The following is a 21330-nucleotide window of genomic DNA, read 5'->3' as shown; positions in this document are numbered from 1 at the left end:
ATCTATTGTTTTAAATGCAAGTGCATGATCTTTATAGTTATTTTTATATATAAATGGATTCCTCTATTTATTCTTCGCGTTACATTAAACTCATCAAAAAGTCAATCACTCAACATTTATTGTCTGCGAAATCTTTTTTTTCTTATTTTTTAATTTTCTCGTTTTTAGTACAAAATAATTATTATTTAATATAAGTTTCTTTAAAAAAAGCAAGCGATTGTGAATTTATCAGAAACCACGTTATTGAACATTCGAATGTACGTTCTACGAGACACCCTGTATAGGCACAAAACAGTAAGAAATTAATTAGTACTCATATATTCCCGTTTATATTAAACCAATAAATTTACACGAGGCAACAGGATGCCCCTATTGACATATATCCGCGATATTTCATAAATCATTAAAAATCACCGATAAGAAATATCGCCGCTGCCGTTGGCTGCGTTTATCGTTAATGCAATCGCCTCCAATTAACTCGCTACCCGTTTATCGGCGCTAAAAGATTGGCGGACAGCTTGCGCCGATCCGATTACACGCACACAGACAAAAAGCACGACGTAATTATACGCACACATGTAAATGTGCACACATGTGCTTGACATGCATGTCGATATTTATACGTACAGAGTACTCCTAAGCTTAGAGTCTTATTTCTTTAATGAGCTAGATTCTTTGACAAATATGGAAAAAAAGAGAAAGAGAGAGAGAGCGAGAGAAAAAGAGAGAAGAAGGGAGAAGGGAGATCAAACTCCGTTTATTAGATTCTAAAGTTGTCTATGTGGATTATTTTATTTTACGAATCTTCTATCCCCCCCTTAAGAAAGGAACAGATCCCTGTATGCACAAATCGCGCCGCAGCCGCGGTTACATCTCGCGACTTTGCTCTCTCGCGCACACGTGTGTGGAACTCGTCGATTGTGCATGGCGAAACAAACGAGCGGGACGGCGGTTTCCAATTTCCGCGGCGGCAGACGTGAAATCAACGTCCATATACCGGTACTGGTGCGCGTGACCATGCATTTATGCGCGCTGCACCCGCGGTATACCGCCGCTTGAGATTTCTCTATGGTCACCCATGGAGTTGCCACTACGAGAGTGTACATCCAGTCTGGCCCTAACAGTTTGAGATGTTAACTCCGCTTCGTTCGTTCGGTCGATGCGATCCGCAATATCTCGTGCTGGACTTACCTGTGTTACGAGGGTGATCGACGTCCGCCTATAATGCTCCTTGTCCTGGCGGAGCGTGAGATCGGCATTACTCACGATGTCACGTGAACGTGACGGTACAATCGTTACGGAGAAACGGATTTTCTCGAAGAGCGACCGCTTTGTGTGTTCCGGTTCAGGCGTGTCGCGCGGCAATTAACGGAAGTTTACGCGAACGGGGGACGATTGACGATCGTTTCGAGCGATTCGCCACGAGTGATCGACGTTGAAGCGAACCGATTGAAACGAGGCGGTGCGTGATGTATCGGGCTGTGTTGCGATAAGGCCGTCAATATCAGCGACGGGGGTGAAAGTGAAATACAGTAAGTTATTGTTGCTCGCACCGGGACGCCTGCCGTCCGCTTTTGAAAAGCATATTAGAGAGGTAACCGTTCTTTTTTTTTCAGTCCGAGGTCAAAAGCCAGACACTTTTATTGAAATTGAATCTTTGCCTTAGACAAGCATTATTTTCTATTTCAATGGATTTATTCATCATTTCTCGTTAGACACCTACTTGTAATTCCACGGGCGAACCGGCACTTATCCCGAGGACAGTTTCGAGGCCGAAAACTCCGGTTTCGTAAAAACAGCTGCGCTTATGTAATTATTATCGTCGCGTATGCTCGTAAAATCTGTCGTGTGCTTTAAGAGAAAGGTGCGTTAAGAGCTATCTATCCCGTTTCTCTCTTTGCGATCTTTTGGGAAAAGTACACGATGCACGTATCCCAATATCATCGCAGTCTCTGAGATTTTTATTTACTGCAGTTGTTTAGCTTTCCGTTTCGTGATATTTTTCAAATTTGCTGAGTAACCTAATGTTTTCTCTTGCGTGACTTGTCTTTGGGATAATTTATGTGGGGAGGGCGGGTCTCAGACATATTCACTTTGTTGGAAAAGTTTATTCAGGTGCTGAATGTAAAAATATTTGACTTATCTTCCGTAAGTTTTTACAACTGGAACTTGACGTACGTTACCTAGAAGTCACTTATCGGAGATAGACAGACTCGATACCTGATGACGAAAGATAATCGATCGTAGGCGACCGTATAAATCGAGGTACAAATATTTGTCGAGTCTGTGGCTTTTGTGAATCTCTCCAAACTTATTGACTTAACAAGAACGATTCTATCGTCGCAAAGATAGATACAAGTAAAATATTCGTTAAGAAATACTGCGATAAATAACTTGAATTCTTACTAAATGAAAGTATATTATTATTACACGTTTACTTTTCAGATATTAATTAGCTGCGTAAAATTGACGTATGTTATTTAAAACTGCGATATGAATGGAAAATGTTGAAACTATGGAAATTACTATAGTGAATTAATAATAAATAAATATAAATTAAATCAAATTTTTGCTAAGCAGAAATTGACTCTAATTTAATGAATGTCATTAGGATGGCGGATAAAAAAATTTTGTGATGGTTCTTTAGATTAGCGGAGCTAGTCAATGTTTTGAAAATATTGGAATGACGATAAAAGCGTGCAAAAGACTCATAGTTCTTTGTACACTGCGAATAAAGATGGATGTTGCGACGTTGTTAATGCAGGGAGATGAAAATGTGATTTAATTTCTTAATTGAGCATTCTGGGCATTCTGATTTCGCTCATCGATTTAATTGACTCTCCCGATGTTCATCTAAAAGTACAACGTTTGTGCGAAAGTTTTGATTTCCGTTATCTCATATCAAATATTAGCGGGGCAGCGCTGTTTGCTCTGTCTCGTTTGCCGTACCTCATTATCTCATTGTGCCGCGATTGTGCAAGATTTGCACAATCAAGCGAGGATTGCGTCGTTACGATCTCGGGATAAAAGCGGGAACAGTGAATATGGAAATATTATTTTCTCAAAGATTCGGATCCGAGGTACAATATTTTATATTGAGAAACATATCTGCTCCGATTTATCGCTCCAGTGTATTTCTCTCAGACAAGATATATCCCTGCATAAATCTATATGTATTTATAGATATTATTATATCCAATTCTTTTATTGCTGCAGTATTATGTTTTAAATCAGCTCCTTTTTTAATTTAATAATGGTGGTTTTGCATGGTGAATTCTATGCCCTGAAAGCAAATGTTAGCTCGTCGATGATTCATCATCTTTACCCACGTGACGTGCACCTTGACTGGTATTATTTTCGACAACTCCTTCGCTCGTTATCTTCACACGTCCGTTTTTATCTTCGGCGCGGCTGCTCCCGAGCGCGCGCCTCGGAATGCGCGCGTCCCGAAGCGTTGGCGCATTTCCGGGTATATCTCTGGGAACAGATAACAGGTCACAAAAGGAAGGCACTCTGGAATCCCGGGGTGCAGCGGCCGCGACACACGCGGGGTCCTTGCACTTGTCGTCGCGGCTATACCTACCTACGTGAGGCGCATAAAACGGTTTGCGGCTTCTCTCCCGATTTCCTTTCTGGCGTCGCGCTGCTCTCGCGGCGCGATTTTCCGAGAGAACCGCAAGTTACCGCGCGTGATCGGTTTCCAGAACAGCCCGATCGCCGAGAGTTCGCGCGAGGCGCGATGCAATTACCGGCGTGCCTTCTCTCCCATGCCATGCTTTCCCGAACTTTGGATATCAGCCAGTTAACGGTAGCCACCGTCCTTCGCCTCCGGCGCGGCGACACGTTTCTCAATCTTTTCGAGTATGTCCGGAAAGAAGGGCATTCGATAATATCAATAGTTATAATATTATCTCGCTAAAAAAGTGTCATTAAGTATAATTATCTAGGATTTTGATAGATATTAGTAGATATCTATGAGAAAGTTGGGATTGCTGCAAGAAAAGGAAACCCACAATAATAAAAGGATTTGCAGAGACATCACGTTATTATTTTTTATATCAAACGAGACATCTTTTTTGAAAGAATTGGCGGAATTTTTTATATTTAATTGTTTATTTTCATACCATGCCCTAATTAATTAAGTTACGTTAATTCTGTTGAATCACTTTTGCAGCCGTGGTTAGCATAAATATAATATTAGTTAAATCTTCTCCGACGTGACTAAATATTCTCTCAAGGAAACAGGAAATCGTTAGAGTTAATTGACCGGAGATGCCGTCGGTGCAATTGACCCTAATTTGCCGCGAAACGTTCGCTGAGTATTGCCACGGGAAGGAATTATCGACTCGCTGCGAGTTGTCCTCTCGCAGAAGTGCCCCTGTCCCTCATCCGCGATGCAGATTTATGCGACGAGTCTGTTGTAGGCCTTTCGTCGGACGCAAATGCAAGCGCATGTCCACGCCTATGCGGAATCATGATTCATAGGAACGTGTTGGCATGCAGGCGTGCCCGCGGCGCCGAAAGCACTTGAAAATTTTCTCAGTGACCGCTGCTTTCCATCACCGAACGCCATTTCTTCCTCGCTTTTAGAGTCTGTCTCCGTTAGTCTTTCTTTCTTCTTTCCCTTTTTTTCTTCTCTTACATATCTTCTCCATTTTCTCATCTCTTCTCTTACATATCCTCTTTTTTTTCTCATCTCGGTCCTGTCATCGCTCACAAAAAGCACTGTTTCTATTTACAACACAAAATTGCGCTCACCTCACACACAAAATGAATAAAAAAAATGTAAAAAAAAGGATATATATAGTTTTATTTAAAATAAAAATAATCTCTATATTCTTCGAAGCAATAGAAGCAACTCTATATTCCTATAAAAAAAGTTATGATCACAAAATATTCTTCTTAAACCAACTTTGAAACACTTCATTCTTTATCGACTACTGCTTTTAGAGATAAAGTCATGAAGATAATCAAAATAGAGCATTCTGAATATGTGCGCGCGCACACACATACACACACACACACAATACGCACAAAAAATTACATAAAATAATAAACAGATAATGAGAATGACAAATAGTCCGATGAACAACGTTGACGTCGAAACAAATAATAAGTAATACATGAATAATATATAATAATTACCTACTCTAAAGAGCAATATATTATTAAAATATAATATTATTAAAAAAGGAGAAGCTATTACAATAAAAAAATTCAATTAAAAGCTATTTGCATTAAACTTACCTTAGGACAAAGTCAAAGATGGGAGGAGAACACGCATTTCTTTTGACTTATTTAGATGATACACATGCCATAAGGATACTATTTACTATTGATTTTGACTACAATATATCCTGATCCGTTATTTATCATTACCTTTACAAGCTTTCGCTTATTTATCGTAAGCAATAAAATATGTTTTAATAGGATAGAAAGGAATGAAAACAACTGTAGATCATTATGGAATATTTCCATTATCCAATGATTTACGTCATGAAATAAGGAAAGTCATTAAATCAAACAAGGAAAAACATTTAGAGATGAAAACATATGAATAATACGATTCGGTTGAAAGAAACGTTACAGATGCATGAGATGAACAATATTGGAACGATTGAAAACAGTTTCTCTATCTGTCTATCAGAATGTGTTTGCACATCTTGCTCTGAAGATCGTCCGCGATTTATAACTTTATCGAATTTGCCGAAAGAGAAAATATATATTGTCCATTATTCATTTTCAAATTTTTTTATCCATTAAAATAATTATTCCTTTTTAAATTTTTATTTAAAGTCCGGAGAAAATGTCAAATCTAAAAGAAACTACAAATAAATTATGTTTAAATTGTGTCGGATATTATTTTTTAATATATTTTTCGTAAATGGTACTTAAATTTATTTTCTTTGAAGTTTTTAACATAATCATTTGTGAGATATTATTTTTGGTCGTATAACGTTCGAAAAGAATTCGAACACGACTGTGATACATTTTAAAAACGAAACTGATACATTTGAATCTTAGGACCGAGAGCTATAATAGTAGACATAGGGACTCGAAGATCTCAAAGTTTATTCGCTCGTAAACCCTTAAGTCTCTTCATGCCGGAAGGATATAAATAAAACGCTGTTATTTTCTCCGTGAAAAAATCGTTTTCTGTCGTTCGTATTTATATGTTACGTTAAATGTATCGCGCGCGTGTTCGTTGGTAAGCCGAACCGAACAGTTCTCCTGTTTTCAAAACAATATGGAGGACGTTTCGTAAGATTCTCAAGTTTCAGCGCTTTCTGTGTCAATAAATTCTTCAAGAATTTTAATTGGACACCAGGCACTTCCTCTTTCGCTTTCGACAATTTTTTTAGTTAATAAAAGATAAGAGTAAATAATATAAAAAAAATGCCTTCTTTTTGTAAGATTACTAACGCATAACGTGTAGTCGGAGTTTTTTTAAGCAGCCTAGATGAGGTGGCTGGACAGAAGTCCGCGTGATTAGAGAACTTCCAAGCCAAGTGCATCAGGAGGCAAGTCAAGGGATTGCGACAGTCGAGATGATATTGCGAGGGAAAGACATAAAGGGTTTAGGGCCAGTCCGGGAGCAAAATCCGTTTCTCCGTAACGATTGTACCGTCACGTTCACGTGACATCGTGAGTAATGCCGATCTCACGCTCCGCCAGGACAAGGAGCATTATAGGCGGACGTCGATCACCTTCGTAACACAGGTAAGTCCAGCACGAGATATTGCGGATCGCATCGACCGAACGAACGAAGCGGAGTTAACATCTCAAACTGTTTCAATTACCGAAAAGTATCTCGATGCGATCAAAGAAAACTTAAATCATCTGCGGTGGGCGACCGATACGCGTTTGAATCACCCTTGTTCCACACGTCACACGGCACGCGCGATAAGGGAGATAAGGAGTAGTTCGTCCGCTGCTGATCGGTAGTTGGAACGTGTCCCACTGTGATCGAAAAATGCACCGTGCAAATGAAAAGAGAAAAGGAAAGACGCGCGACGTCGCGACGCGAGTATAGGTCTCGGCTGCCAAGTGCCAGGTAGAGACCGAGCCAGCCTTCGCTGCTCGAGCAACAGGTAGATACTGGCGACGGGAGGCGGTCGAGGATGGGAATGGAGCGAGTGTGCCAACTCTCGGATGGACGACCACGGGATCGAAATGCCTCGATGCCGGAGCGGCTCGTTAAGCCGGCGTCCACAACGTCTGAGGAGGCGGAGCGGGTGTCGGATCGCGATAAGCGACCGTCGAGCGCATTCCTATCTGTCGTCCTACGTCGCCGGATAATCGGCGTCGGATAACCGACAGTTATTGACATCGGCCACGAGAGAGTGTGACTCGGACCGGGAATTAGAGGTGTGGTAATTGCTGCAGCGCCGGCGCGATTATCTATACGCGATACAACGCGATGGGAATAAACTCAATGCGGGACGTCGCCGCGTCGTCGATCGCCGTGGAGAACGTGTGCCATTGTCTCGTCCGACCGCGTGGTAGGGTTGCGTTATCGCGATAGTCGAAAGACCTTCTCTCGTTTTAAGATTCCTCAGGAATCATATGAAACGCGTGAGTTACTCCAATATCGCAAATACAGCATAAAATGAGAGAAAGACAGGTTGTGTTACGGATATGTGTATCATCGTTACGAAACAATTATTTCTGCATAAATGCTTTTGCGTGCGTATCCGTGTATATGGTCATATCTTTCCTACCTTTGATAATTTGTATTATATAATATAATTTTTCTGTAAAACTCGTGCACAGCTTAGACACCTATCTCTGTCATGTAATGAAGTATATGAATCTCGTTTTCTAAATGCGATTAAAGCACGAGACGGAAAAGACGTATCGTGCGATATCCCGCGTAATACGGAGGCTAAAGTTAAGCCGAACGACAATTGCATAATACGCCTATAGCTGGGTATGTCAATCTGATTAATAACTCGACTATTAAAACGTTACATCGATATATCACGGATCAATGCACATGTATAACAGGACATCGATTTTCCGATGGTTCTCAGAGATATATGTGCAAAGTAATCTGTCGCTCACGAATTTTCAGCGATAATCTTGCGGCGTACGCGACTTTAAAATGCAATATGATCGATATATGTGGCACACGCTCATATTGACTTATCATAATGGAATGACGTTTTAATTAATCGTGAATGTACTTAGTACTTTCTATTAAATAATCGATTGATTGCGCACAATAAATAAATAAAAATAACGTTCCCCTCATCGAACGTAGAAATTAAGCCAGCTATAAATCATTATGAATACATAATGAATCATTGGAATTAAAGCAATTTTCTCTTATCTTTTAAATCAAATATCGATCAAATTTTTAATAAAACACCAGATTTTAATAATTGAATAATACCTTCTCTTTATCTCTTGTTTCCAATATTCAAAATTTTAACTTTATAAAGCTGTTTTAGAAGCTGATGTGTTTTAGAAAAGATTTTATATATTTGTTTTCACATATTGACTTCTTCTATTCTTCAAAATCGAAAGTACACGTTAAATTCATTCTCCTCTCGAGTTTTAATCAAATATTCACGAATGCAGAAACATTCCTTTGTGGCGCGATTTGTTTAAATCATTTCTTGTAGAAAAAGGAACTAACAATATAAGATTATGTGCAAAATATTCTTCAAACCGTAATATCTTTTACTTTAAAAATTTCTTTTAGCCTTATCAAGATATATCGATACAATGCTACTTTTTGTAGCTCAGACTCGGCGTCTTTTATCTCTCTTTTTTTTTTCAAGATAATTTTAAAAGCCTATAAGCTACTCCTAGGTGTGAAAGCCGCTTCAGTGCGTACGCGCGAGAGGTAGGGGGGGTTCAATCGTCGCAATGAATTACAACGAGCCAGTCACTGAGAGTGACTCACCGAGTACTCTAAGCCACCAACCGCGGCCGCAGCCGCTGCCGCACGGCGCGCGTCACACGCCGATAAAAGGCTCTCTCGGCTCTCGTTGCTCTGGAAAGAGGAATTTGAACCGAGAGGGAAGTGAATAACACGAGAGCCAGGCATTAGGCGGATGCCAGGGGGTCCCGGGCCCCTCCGTGCCCTTGCGCGCCCCGCGTCCAGCCTGAACCGGTTCGGCCGCGAATTATATGAATCATCGAAATACCGTATCGAAGCGCGTCTATAAGCGTGGATTCCGAGTAAAATCAAGGGCCTAACGGTATCCTCGGGAAATACTGAGAGCGCGTTTGTTCGCGGATTATAGCGATTATATAGCGATGACGAGAGGGCACTTGCGCTAAGTGCTGGAACTCGACAGTGGAACGATAAGCTAAATTTGTCCCCTGTATGCGGCACACTTTCGGAAAGTGCATAGAAAACGAAATGCTTTCACGGGTAAAGGAAATCCATCATAGGGATATCGCGTGTGCGCCTGGCTTATTATCCGATCGAATAATCTCGTAAGCATTATCTTTAATATAAACGATCACTTATCGAGTCTTAATCTAAATTAGTCGTAAATTGACGGCAATCTATTCTGTACAAAAGAATCTTAATATCTGAAAAAATTGCATATTGGCAAGAAACTTATTGATATTTTATCTTGCCTGATTTTCAAGACTATAATTTTATTAATTATCTATATCACTACTTAAAGAGTCTGAAAATGTGGACCAAAACGTCTCATAAGTTGATCGTTGTCTAATTAATTAATTATTAATAGATTTCGCGATTCCTAATATAATTTCGCGCATTGGCATTCACTTATTGCCGATCATTTTATTATCTTTGTCTCCAATTGTGTATCTCAGCATGACACACAATTTAAAGAACTATTGCAAAGAACTATTACTTTGATAAGTCTCGCATAAAGAAATATATAATACATTCTTAAGAGTTTTCTAAGCGATGCGTGTCACATATAAATCTGCAGTCTCACACAAAGCTATATACGTCATTTAAAATTATTATGTCTCGGAGATCCCACGGCGTTTCCGGAGTACCCGAGCCGCACGTATGTATATACCTATACACGTGACGACGAGAAACGTACGTGGTATTCGCTAATTGACAGTCAAAGGGTAAACGCAAGCAATTCGTAAACGGCGCGTGCTTCTGTTTGCTCAGCCCGACGCGGCATTAATTATGTTACAAGCGTACTGTTATATTTAGCGGCGTCGGGATGATGCACGCGCACCCGCGCATCCGCGCACACGCACGCACGCACATACGGGGATTTTCCGATGAACCGTTCGCCGCTTCGCACGCGAATTCTTCAACGCGAATATATATTTGATGCATCGCAACGTTCTTACGTTCTCAGCCGAGGACATGCGGCTGTCGTAAGAGTCGCGACGAGTTGCTGTCGCTCAGGTTCCTCAAGGTCAAAGAAATGCGTCCTCCTCGAATTGAATGGCTCTTGGCACGGAAATTCCGCGTCGCGGACTCGCGGGAACGAAGCTCGCGCAACACTCGATCGTAAAAAGCCCGCAATTTTACAAACGCGCGTTCGAGTCGAGAATGCTTCCACGCGCGTTATATTATTGCGGGCTCTCGCATATGCTCTCGCGTTACGAATCACCGAGAATCACGGGCTAACGAACGCCGTGCTCGGTTTTCGCTTATCGGAGTAAACGCCCCGCCCGGGGGCCCCGAATTGAACCTTATCATTTTCCACGTACGGAAGCACTTATGTTAAACTCGAGAGATCGATGCGTGACGATGCACCGCGGAGTATGCCGCATGCAATACGCGGCCCGATACCTTCTGTACCTTTCACCGAGTTCGATAAGGAATTATATTTACGTTTTAAACCATTTACGTTTTAATCAAGATTTATTTGGCATATATTTTTAGAACGCGGTCCGGAGAGTATATCTTTTCTCGAGTGCTTCTGATACACGAATTCTAATGATAGGTTTATAGCGTCCAAACTGCTCCCGAGAGAATCGCAAGTAAGCTTTTTGTACAACTAAAAGTATCGAGACAACATCGCGTTAGATATACATGTGTTTCTATCGCGACAAGTTGCTTATCTCTCGGCCTTCTCAGCGTTTAATCTCTTAACTCAACGGTTTGGTTAGGATCTTCTTATTCGTCAGCCTTTAACGATGTGAAACATCGACGATTTCAAGAAGCTAACTGATATAGAATTTAATGTGAGAAATATAAATCAACGTATTCCTTATTCAAAATGTAATTTTTATTTTCCTTATATTTTCTTACAAATAATACCTCTATCAGAAAAACAGCGCTTTTTCTATATCTACATATTACCGACAAATAGAAAATGAATTAAAATAATACAACAAAGATTTTGTAAAAAGTTTATGAGTATATTTGCGAGAAGAAACGCAGTTTTTTTATCAAAGCGTCATCTAATTTTAATTTTTAGACCACTGAATATCTCCACACTGAAGATGGGAACGTGTAGATAGGATTATACTCAATCAAAGGCTCTCAGAGGTTTATCCATTTGTTAAGATCATTTAATAAACTGGTGTAACTTCTTTCCATGTCAGGTACACCGTGTTTACGGAAATTCGATACCTTCTTCTCTCGCGTAAATCGAACTACGATATCGCGTCGACCTTGATACTCTCTTATCTCCTTGCGAGCGTCGCTGCTCCGCAACGCCTTGATTTTCTCGACCTCTAATTTATCCCCGTTGCACCTCACAATTTCTCTCTAGAAATAATCTCTTATGGGAATAAAACGCTTGTATGCTTTAAAAACATCTTACATAAAATTATCGGAGAAAATTTTTACGTAATCCTTTTCGATGTAAAAATGAAATTGCAAATTTCAGCCGACTTCTGATTCATTTCCTGTGGGACATCGATAGCGCGCGCGGTGTTAAATTCCAAGAACAATTTCTTCGTCATTTCGAGCTTGAAGGCGTTTCTCCCCGAGGAATCCACGCGAGAAACGGCGTTGTTTTCACGCGCAGCCGGCCGAAAATCCCAGATATTCCTTTTTCCGTCGAACCGTCGAATCCAGTTTCTGGAGTAGCCGGTCATCGATGTATCCAGGACATCCCGGCGCGATCCGGTCGGCATACCTGGCCCGTGGGACGACGATCGACGGGTGTCGCGTGCGCGCGCGCGCTTATGAAAGCTCCTATCCGGCCAGTTTCCGATCGGACGACGATAATAACACGTATTCGCGGCAATGCCGGCGCGCGAACCGGATTTCACGCCCGCAGTTACTTACGAACTCGGGCTCCCGGCCCGGTCGCAACATTAAACTCGGGCGCGTATATCTGCGGCCGCGGCGGCGCCGCTATATATAGACCTTCCGCGAACGCGTTGTACGCACCGTGCGGTCGAGCGAGCGAGATCGTTGCATCTTGAGAAAGTTTTCCGTCTCGCGGGAAAAGGAAACCGCCTCGCGGTGTCCTCTCGATAGAGAAACGATCCGCGCAGCTGCGCCGCTGATTTTCCATGACGCAAACGATATTTGGTATACCGTTCAATTCGGTCCCGGACCGCGCGCCGGTGTCAACAGCCGCCGCGCCGGTTCAGTAGTCGTCCCGTCCCACACGCGTTTGACGTTCACCAAGTACGTGGGCATACTTCTGACTTCTGGCATCCGGTGATATCTGTTTAATATGTATCTGAACTTGGTTGAATGACTCTCTTTGATAACGATCGCGATTCGCTGTCGGTTCAGTCTCTCTGGGTTAATAGAGTGATAGTCCCGGCAAAGAAATCGAGAACGGTTCGCAGAAATGCACTTTCATGATGTTAACAAACTCTACCGGCGCGATTCTCGGCTATGGTCAATAATTATTTCGCCTTTCCACGCGCCGATATTAGGCATCTTATACTTACAATTGGTCGGTATATATACGGAGTGTTTGGAAATGATAGAGCGGTGAACTTTGCTCACGGATTCTTGCGGCAATTGGAAGTCGATCGTTGCTTAATAAAATTTGCCAAGTATAAAGTCACAGTTTCTAAATTATAAATGGTATGAGGGCATTTGGCATTTCGCTAATTAAATCGAAACTGCAGGTTACTTAGATAACAAAATGTTAAAGCTTTTCCTTTTTATAGATTAACAAATTTTTTAAATAAAAGCATGAAATGAATTATGTGAAATGAAGTAAAATATAAAAAGAGATAGTAACCGAGATAAAATCATCAACTTTAAATTAGTCGAGGAATCTCCGATGTACGTGTTGTTACGGAGCACCCCGTATAGATGAGTGATGCATGAATGGCTGAATGCCACACGTGCCTTCTTGAACGGCGCCGCGCATTTTCATTCCGCACTGAGAAAGTTTCCGACGTCGGACATTCGTAGATCGAGATGGAAACGCACTCACCGATTCTTTGTTGGTCTGCCGTCTTATTTTTCTTTTGGCTGCCAAGAGTAAATGGCAGGAGCACCGACGATTTGGACAAGATTGCTTCCAGAACGATTTACTCGCTGCATATGCTTTTACAACAACGCAGTTTTCGTATAATTGCGAAAATAAGGAGTGAAAGAAGATAATTCGCGTATTCGGTACTTTCGTGTCGTTAAACGCGTGTTCCCCGAGCTGGAAAATTGAATAGTAACGGGGTATTATATCGAAGAAAGAGAAGTGTGTGGTTGTCCTTCTGTAATGCAATTACGATATCGCATTCCGCGAATGCGGATAAATCGCAATAAAACGCGCGCGCCGGCGCGGCGATTTCTTCATTCCCTCAGCTGCGCGACGTTACGTGTCGTTGGTTTAAATATAATTCCTTATCGAACTCGGTGAAAGGTACAGAAGGTATCGGGCCGCGTATTGCATGCGGCATACTCCGCGGTGCATCGTCACGCATCGATCTCTCGAGTTTAACATAAGTGCTTCCGTACGTGGAAAATGATAAGGTTCAATTCGGGGCACCCGGGCGGGGCGTTTACTCCGATAAGCGAAAACCGAGCACGGCGTTCGTTAGCCCGTGATTCTCGGTGATTCGTAACGCGAGAGCATATGCGAGAGCCCGCAATAATATAACGCGCGTGGAAGCATTCTCGACTCGAACGCGCGTTTGTAAAATTGCGGGCTTTTTACGATAGTTTATTAAATGATCTTAACAAATGGATAAACCTCTGAGACCCTTTGATTGAGTATAATCCTATCTACACGTTCCCATCTTCAGCGTGGAGAATATTCAGTGGTCTAAAAATTAAAATTAGATGACGCTTTGATAAAAAAACTGCGTTTCTTCTCGCAAATATACTCATAAACTTTTTACAAAATCTTTGTTGTATTATTTTAATTCATTTTCTATTTGTCGGTAATATGTAGATATAGAAAAAGCGCTGTTTTTCTGATAGAGGTATTATTTGTAAGAAAATATAAGGAAAATAAAAATTACATTTTGAATAAGGAATACGTTGATTTATATTTCTCACATTAAATTCTATATCAGTTAGCTTCTTGAAATCGTTGATGTTTCACTTCGTTAAAGGCTGACGAATAAGAAGATCCTACCAAACCGTTGAGTTAAGAGATTAAACGCCGAGAAAGCCGAGAGATAAGAAACTTGTCGCGATAGAAACACATGTATATCTAACGCGATGTTGTCTCGATACTTTTAGTTGTACAAAAAGCTTACTTGCGATTCTCTCGGGAGCAGTTTGGACGCTATAAACCTATCATTAGAATTCGTGTATCAGAAGCACTCGAGAAAAGATATACTCTCCGGACCGCGTTCTAAAAATATATGCCAAATAAATCTTGATTATGCATCCGAAACGGGATCCATCCTCGGCTTATACGTAGTGACCTCGCCGCAATTTGATCGTCAATTAACCCTTGTATCATCGAGAGGGGTCTGCCGGACCCCAACAGCGAGGTTTCATTCATGCAACGTTTTTTCTATCGCACTCGAGAGTGTGTCCGTCATCTTTTCACTCAAGTAGAATCGTCAGGCAAATTCTATTATTCGCATTCCACTAAATAAACGGCACATTAAGTATATAAGTGTTCGGAAGTGAAAACATTTTAATTAATTAAAATTAATATAATTGACGCAGTCAACTCTGACTCTTATAAGTGGCTGTATAAATATCGCAAAATTATTGGTAATATTATATATTATCTGTTTTTGAATTAAATGGTAAATTAGATGTGTCGGGTTTAATATTTCTCTGCATAACTTTTGTATTATACTTATATATATAAAAATATATATATTTACAGAAAAATTGTATAGAAAATATTTAAATGTATAAATATATGTATACAAATAAATGCATGTGTGTTGCGCAGAACGCGCGCTGCATTATACAAATTTAACTGGATTAGAAATAATGCATCGACTAGATCTTAGAACCAGATCTTATGGTCTTATGTTAGGCGCAACGGACACTGCTCCCTCCCATAAAACGCCGGAGTTCGCTGCGTAACATGACGTACCGCGTGCGTCTGAAGGAAGAAAAGTGCACGCGGAATAATGCGTGCGGTAGGGGATGGCGCCAATCCGCGTCCTCCCGTACCGCACCGCGCCGCTCCTCGTCGCCGCCACGGTTCTCGGCCAGCGGAGTAGCTACGAGAGATATTCGAGTTTTTATATTCTTTATTGCCCCACATCTCTTTAATTCGTTTTTATCCACGTCGGAAATAACCGTGTATCTCATTACTTCAAAATTTAATGCGAAATAACTCGCCCGAGATTGACTGTTTTCTCTCGAAAAATAAATTATATGTATATCTATGTGTGGGAGAAACATAAATTATTTTTATTACTTTTTACCATGTCAACTTGCAAAAATTTTATAAAACAACAGGTATTTTAAAATACTGAAGGCAAGTGGATTCCATTGTTTATTATCACGTGTTATTTTATATAACATTAAAGAGGAATTTAAATCGCGAATATCTTAATAATAAACATCTCACTTAATAATTTAAATTTCGAATAGATACGGCAATAAATTCGACTTCTACTTTACGAGCTATTGGCGATAGTCAGATCCCAATCAAAGAAAAATATTTTCTAACGTTCTTAAAAGTGAAAACTAAATATGGTTCCTTCGCGTTTGCTCTCAGAACAAGTAGCTACGCGCCTGTCCTCGGACGTATTAGTATCCCTAAGTATATCTCATCACACCGCAGAAAGAGGAAGAGAAGAAGAGGGAGAAAGAGAGAACGAGGGAGGAAGAGCGCGGGCTGTGGAGGAACGACGAGGGATAGAGAAAGAAAGTCCGCAGTGTCGGATGTCTGCTCGTCGGATCGTTTTTCTCCAAGGAGCGGCGCCTCCGCATGGGATCGGCCGACCGGACCGCGCCGGCACCGCGTCGTATGTTGTTGCATCGTAAGGAAAGGGGAAAAAAAACATCACCGAGGAAAATATCGACATGACCTCGAAGATGTTCCGTTCGGATGAAATTGAGAAAAAAAGAATCTCTTATACATACTCGACTGGGCCAACCAGAAAACGGGACAAAAGTGAAAATTTCGATCAAAAACTTGATTGAAACTTTAATATAAATTTAAATGAGTACTTTCAACTTTCAGGTACTTACAAATCCTTTCGATCATCCGTAGAGAAACAATGGACTTCATCTTTTATACTTATTGTTTTACCCAGCGTCTATACGTGGCTTAAAATCGTTTTGTCCCTCTTTCTCTCTCACTTTTTGAGTCTCTTTTTAGAAAAATTTAGGGAAGATTAGAAGAATTGCAATTCCTCTATTTTTTTTTGCCAATTCGAAGTAATCCTGCTTTTATGAAAAGGATCTGGGACCCGAATGCAAATACATATTGCACCGAAAGGAATGGGAGCCGAGGTTGTTACTTTCTTCCTCGTGAGAAAAATTCCGCTTGGACGTATGGACGTAATACCGGTTTAAGTTTACGTTTAAAAATAAGCCCGCAATCGACGGCATTGCACGTGCACGTGCCGCAGATTTCCAAAAAAGGACTCAAAGGTACGATGACTACCGCCCGTTAACCCACAATTTTGAAAGCCGGTCACCTCTTTTCGTTTAACCACACGACGCGATGTGTACAAAGTGTGATGAAACGACGATAACGTGTCAAAAGGTCTTACAGAAGCAGAGAGGGGTTTCAATGCATCGCGCGATAAGGCGCCAACAAAAAGCTTCTAATCATATGCGTTAATGAAATCCCCTTCGCTTTCCTTACATTATTTGACAATAATATTCTCTCAGAAAGTACTTCTGTTTTGATAACGCCACGTTATGGGTCCCTCGATATCTGCTTGATCCGGCAACGGGAAATGCGAGCCAGCCGCTGATCGGATCGTCGTGGAAATCAGCTCAAAGTACCTTCTAGCTCCTGAGTAATTTGATCGGTTCGTTACGTCGAGGTCCACATCCCCTTTAGCACTCTCTCCGTAATCTTTCCCCGGCGTGAAAGAGGAGCGATGAAAGTGATTTCTCGCACTCTGGGATCGCGGCGCGAATAACTATTGCCTCCCGGACTCTTTTTTTTTTCCTCTCCTTCGCGAATAGTTTTCACCACGCGGTCGACCTGTTGCGTATAAGCTATCGGATTCCAGCTATCGAACCCCGCGCGCGCGTCTATTCGCCAAATTTTCAACATTCTGAATGGTATTGAAATTGTTTGCCAAAAAGATTATTTGTTTTGTTAATTGAGAAACAATTATCACGATCGCAGTCCATTTGTCATATACAGCAACTTGTTTAATTTTTTTTCTCTTTCTTTTGTACGAGCCAAGCCAAAATAGGTTGCTAGCTGGACGGTCTCCAGTCTCACAATCATCGGCTCTGTTTGAGAACTTTTGCGACCCTGGGTACTAATGTGCTTGTGCGGTGGAGGTAATTAACGGAGACAATGCTGGCGTTATCGCAATAAATTTGCAAGTTCCCTCGAGCGGTGCGATTAGATCGCCGCGCGTCGTAGCGTGATTAAAGACGGCAAAACCGATCGGGCGACGGTCGCGCGGTTTCTCGAAGTCTGGGTTGGGCGAATCGCGCAATCCGATTGTTACTGGCGCGACATTGACAGGTCCAATCAGGGATCTAACATACGCGGCGATACACCGCGTTGTATACTTAATAATCGCTATATGCTCGCCGATGCTTTCTAATTACGAAAATCATTGCGAATAAGCCTTGCTCCGGGAACGTTTTGCAATATTTCACCGTGTATTAGTAGCGAATCGACTCACCTAGAACCCGCGCCGATCGCTCGCGAACATTTACGCGATTTTTTGCGCAATTAGATACCGAGCCGCGTACGAAGGCGTTCGCTATAAATAGATAACTATTCGTTTAGTATCGCCCATTTGGTTTTTGATTTTTATCATCGCACGAGCGAAATATGGTACCGGTTGGTTTGCCAGGAGTAAACGGATTGTTCTTTTTGGTTCTTTTGTCACTTTCTCAGATATGTGTTGGAAGAAAATGCTCCATTTACGATAGCGGATTGATATAAATATAGAGTGTTCCCGACATAAAATGATTTTCGTTATGCTCACGCAAACATGAGAGATATAATCGCCGTTATTGCGCATTTCGTAGTAGATAAAATTGAATCGAAAAGCTATTTATACCTTCTGTACAAGTTATATCTCGCATAATGACTTTCTCAGGAGGACATATAAACATATAATTATACATTTACAATCTCAACAACGCTAAGGTTAACGAGAAAAACCAGTAGGTGTATTTAACGAATTAGTCTTATATAACTTAATACATTTAATCATGAAGTAGTCTATTGCTCCTTCTTTGCCGTTTATATGGCATAAATGTGAAAATCTACGAAGTAATTTCAGAAAGGTGCATTAATTAAATTTGAGAACTATCTGCTTGTTTAAAGTGAAACAAATTAATTGTGAAATTGTAAATATAGCATCATGATTTTCTAATAACACGTTAAACAGTCGTCAGTAAATAAAAATAATACAAAAATTATTTTATTACAAGTACCTAATATTAATTCTTATAATAATACATTTTATAAACTTTACACAACCATAATATTCTAAAATCAATACATTATATATTAATTTAAAACGTATCTTGCAAATTTTCAACTTATTGGTCACACATACATTACGATGGCGTGGCAATTATACTCAGTGATAAAATTAACAAGCCATTGTCTTTCATAATTTTACGATGGTCGTTAATTATTAAATAGTCTACTTTAAAATCCATTGTGGTATTTCCGGTCGTTCCGGCGATACTTTCCGGTTTCCGCGGTCGGATTTTCACGCGCGTGCCTCTAATTATTTCACGCGCGGCGCACGGTTCGAAAGTCGACGATAGAAAAAACGGACACCGGGGCGTACCGGTCACGGTGCGGCGGTCAGTTTTCATGGCGCTATGACGCGACGTGCGGGGCACGGTCAAAGCATTCTCCTCGTCTTACGTACGTACGTGCCCAAGGAACAATGACGGTCAATTGTCGCAATTAGAGAGCACCGAGTTTACCGTACGGATCAGCAACGCAGCTGTTCGAGCGCGTGCGAGCGCCGGCAATTTTCGACCGGTCGCAATTAATCTTGTCACGACACCCCGCGAAAGTCTCGCGTCGTGAAAATTTCACAGCTATCGCCAAAAAGAGAAGCGCACGTTCGATATACCGACATTCATGAATAATACAGCGGCGGCGACGCGGACACAATGATTTCTCGAAAAGTGAAATTGCTAAAACATTTTACTTTCTACTTTGCGTGCTTTCAAATTAAAAAAAAAAAGAGTAAAAGATTGAATAGTTAACAGTTATAAAGCCACTCAACAATGCGTTGAAATATGGATATCTACTCTCATCTACATATATGCATCGCGATTAAAATGAATATTCGATTGATCCGCCACTCTGTTTTATTTCTGTAACGCTCGTGGATGACGAAATCTATATACTCGTGGACGTGCTGGCCCTCAGAATAAATAGAGCAACACCGGCGAAGTATTCAGATTCAACGAAGAGCGTCACGTTGTTATTATTATGTCCGACACCTCGTACTACGTACAATTATTATCTTATCTCGTACGTATCGTGATAACGCGAGTCCACTTGCAACGGTCGATAAATGCATCAACAGATGGAGAGGTTGCCCCTCGGATTTCGAGCCAATTGCATTAATCTTTCGAACATGCGCTGTTATTATGCAGAAAGATGTGGACTTTTTATTGGTCTTTCGAAAGTCATGTAAAAATTTAAAATATAAATAAATATAAATAAAAGTAAATTTTTACAGACAAGAATTTTTCTGATTTCTTCTGCAAAACAATGGGTAATTATTTACACGTTATTCTCTTTCTTCACGCCTAATTGTAAGATATTAGCTAATCTAACATCGCTATATACGTTTATGGCAATGAAATAGCCGGTTCACAAAGGACATTCCATTGTGTCTTACGTCGTCCGCGTTATCTTTTGTATATCACGATGGCTGCGAATGTTAGAACGGGGAGGAATGCGATAAAATATATATTTCTATTTTCTTCAAGCCGCTAACGAGACGCGTACTACGAAATACGTAACTTTATCAAAAAGCCATATTATTAGGATTCATAAACAGTAGAACATTGAATGTTTAACCACGTTCGATTATCTGAACGGCATCGTCTAAGAAATAAAGATAAATACTTATTCTATATGTAGTCACATAGTTTAAGCGTACGTTATATACGATATATTTGACAATATATAATCATAAGATTTCATTTTACTTCAATTTACTAACCTATTAATTAATATAATTTTCTAATGCATTAACTAAGGAAAAAAATTCCTTAAACATATTCGGCAATTATACGTGAATCTTCTCCCGAAACCATAATCTGTAAGAAACCACATGTTAAGATACTGTTTGTCTCAAGACTTTTGAATTATATATATAAAGTATAAAGTTTTACCAGCATCTCATCAATTAATAAAGCTCGCAACTCGAGCGACCTGAATGCGCGAGCGAGCGATACCACCATCAGCTATAGCCGAGGGTTAAGCCCGGCGATACCAAGAATCGCGTAATGTATGATGACACGCGTAACAAGACTATCATCGGCAAAGATGCTTTTTGCGCGACGCGCTATGAATATTGAACAAGGACTCGCGCATTCGTAATAATAAAGGGGCGTCTGTATACGATATTATATATAGCGGAAGAGCGGGATACATCGCGTCTCAAGATAGACCTCGAGATATCGCCCACGATATCTCCGAAACCATCCAATGATCGCGGTTTTATTAATGAAATCTGATTTGCATACTTCCACTGCAACGACAGGCAATAGCTATAATTTGCGCCGACCAATAACTGTCCCGAACTGATGTCATAAGAAATAGCGATCGGTGCGAGAGGCATGGGGATTTCAGAGAAGAATCGAAAGCAAGGATTTTCAAATTGCTATTTGCC

General features: G+C 40.8%; 1 protein-coding gene across 4 annotated transcripts in view; it reads right to left on the bottom strand.

The window, feature by feature from the left end:
* Positions 1-21330, bottom strand: part of Gefmeso (Guanine nucleotide exchange factor in mesoderm) — a 40982-nt gene that overhangs the window by 7528 nt on the left and 12124 nt on the right. Inside the window, exon 1 of one of the 4 annotated variants that reach the window (XM_071794570.1) lies at positions 5248-7114. The exons of 1 other annotated variant lie outside the window; for it this stretch is intronic. The gene's annotated coding sequence lies outside the window, so the exon portion shown is untranslated. Of the gene's footprint in view, positions 1-1191; positions 1210-5247; positions 7115-21330 lie in introns of those variants that run through there. 2 more of the 4 variants (XM_071794576.1, XM_071794566.1) reach the window with 2 other exon arrangements.

This window comes from Temnothorax longispinosus, chromosome 1, assembly GCF_030848805.1.
Source record: "Temnothorax longispinosus isolate EJ_2023e chromosome 1, Tlon_JGU_v1, whole genome shotgun sequence".
Classification (NCBI taxonomy): Eukaryota; Metazoa; Arthropoda; class Insecta; order Hymenoptera; family Formicidae; genus Temnothorax; species Temnothorax longispinosus.
This window is presented reverse-complemented; position numbering and strand designations above follow the sequence as displayed.